Source organism: Vombatus ursinus, unplaced genomic scaffold (assembly GCF_900497805.2).
Source record: "Vombatus ursinus unplaced genomic scaffold, bare-nosed wombat genome assembly UNPS02014820.1, whole genome shotgun sequence".
Lineage (NCBI taxonomy): Eukaryota > Metazoa > Chordata > Mammalia > Diprotodontia > Vombatidae > Vombatus > Vombatus ursinus.
The window spans coordinates 25,800,335-25,802,667 of NW_020954598.1; positions in this window are offsets into that span (position 1 = coordinate 25,800,335).

The following is a 2,333-nucleotide window of genomic DNA, read 5'->3' on the forward strand; positions in this document are numbered from 1 at the left end:
AAACACATTTGCCATGAGGATCATCTATTTATTATAAATGTTTAAATGGAGGCATACAAAGAATCAGAGGTTGACAGCAGTTTGGGAGCTCAAGGAACACTGAGTGGAAGCCTCTCGTTTTGGAGAGCAGGGAAACAGAGGCCTAGGAAGAGGAAATGACTAAGGGGGGTCCCATAGTCAGTGATGGGCAGAGGAAGTCAGCATTGGGCCAGGCCTCCTCAGGGTCAGCTGGGGCAGGGTTGCTCAAAGGTCATACGTGAGTCTTCTCCTGGCAGTGGACGGGAGCTTGTCGAAGCGCCGCCTTCGACTTTGAATTAAGGAGGCAAATCTTCGGTGTGCATTCTGGAAGACCTGCTGGCTGGAGTCCAGTTTCTTGTTCTCAGAATCCTGCAGCATCTGTGAAGGGAAGAAAAGAGAAAAGGAATCAGAGGACCAGGGAGGGACATGTGTCTCCCCTCTGAGTCCCAACACTTCCTCCTCGATGAAGGAAACACCACATTGGCCCTGGTAAAGTGAAAGATTCCAGTGTGTTGGGATGCTTGACCTCCTCATTGTAATTTAAAACACAGCAGGGATTGCTATCACTTCCTATGGGACAGGGCACAGGGGCCAGCATCTACCCACCATTCTCCTGGAGGGGTTCTTGACTTTTTTTTTCTCATGGACCCATTTGGCAGTCTGGTAAAGTCTGGTAAAGATCCTTCCACACACATAATATACAGGATTACAGAAGAAATCACTTCTTTTGAAATAGTTATTAAAATATATTTTTATCATTAAAAATTTTCTAATTACATGAAAAAACAATTTCTAAAATTTATTTTTTTAATTTGAAGTTTCAAATGTTCTCTCTCCTTCACTCCTCTTCCTCCTCCCTGAGATAGAAAGCAATTCGATACAGGTTATATATGTGCAGTCATGCAAAACATATTTCCATATTAGTCATATTGTGAAAGAAAACACAGACAAGAAATACACACAAAAAGTAAAGTAAAAATAGTATGCTTTGAACTGCATTCAGACGCCATCAATTCCTTCTCTGGAGGTGGATAGCATTTTTTATCATACGTCATGCAGAATTGTCTTGGATCTTTGTATGGGGGAGAATAACTAAGTCATTTACATTTGGTCATTGTACAATATTGCTGTTACTGGGTACAATGTTCTCCTGGCTCTGTTCATTTCACTTTGCATCAGTTCATGTAGGTCTTTCCAGGTAAAATCATTATTTTTAAAAAAGTTCACAGACCCCAAGTTAGGGTATGGGACAGGGAGTGGGGAGGAAGGGATCTGGTGGTGATGGATTTTTCAAGAATATACTTACCAGAACATGAGCTGTGCGTCTCCTGGCTGGGAAATGCCTGAGGTGGTCAGTTGGGGGAAGGGCATTATCTAGATGCAGTAGCTGAAAGAATGCTTCCCCTGTGGATGAGGAGAGCAGAGTGAGGATATACTGAGGTCAGAGACTGCTATGGGACAGTGGGATAGAAAGACCTCACCCCCCCACCAAAAAAAAAGCAGTTCATGAAATGGTCCCAACAAAGCCTGAAGACTATGAACTGCATGAGGACAGGGTCTTTTTTCCTTTGGTAAAGAGCGGCCTTCAGGGCTGTGAATAGAAGAGTCTCTGAATCCAAGCTCATGTTTCTTTTTAACCCCTGAATTTGGTTGGGGGTGGCAAAGGTAGGAGGTCTTATAAGGAGGGTCCCTATAGGAAGGGGCATGTTCCTCTGTAGTGCAGCTCCAAGTAGGTGGGAGCTGAGGCTCAGGGGATGCTGAAAAGTATCTCTGCCCTATGGGGATCCTAGGGATCCTAGGATCCCCATTAACCCCAGGGACACAAAGACCTCAGGCCTTTTTCAGATGCAGGTCAATCTAGTCTGGTGTCATTGAAGACCTCTGAAGGAAGAATATGTACCTGGGTAGAAAGGAGTAGATCAAAAGCTCCTGCAGTATGAATGAAGGGAGCTGTGACCCGTCTCTGAAATTGTGTTCCTGGGGTACAGATGGATGCAGCATGGGACTGGGGGACTCAGGTGGTATCTCGGGGGGAGGGAGAAGGGTTTCTTACCTGGAGGAAACGCCTGGGGCATCTGGTGAAACCTTTTAGCTGGCTGGCTGTAGACAAAGCCCACCTCTGGCTCTTCCTGATTCTCCCAGCTTCTGGCCAGATTGTTGAGCTGTATTTGACTTGCTAGGAAGAAGAGAGACAGCAAGAGGTAAGTGGTTTGGATGTGTTTCTGGTGGGACTTTGGGCCTGGGGTGAGCCTCTGAGGTACAGATGGAAGCCCAGTGGGGAAAGGGAGGCTGAGGGTGGGTCTCCTGGGAGAGGG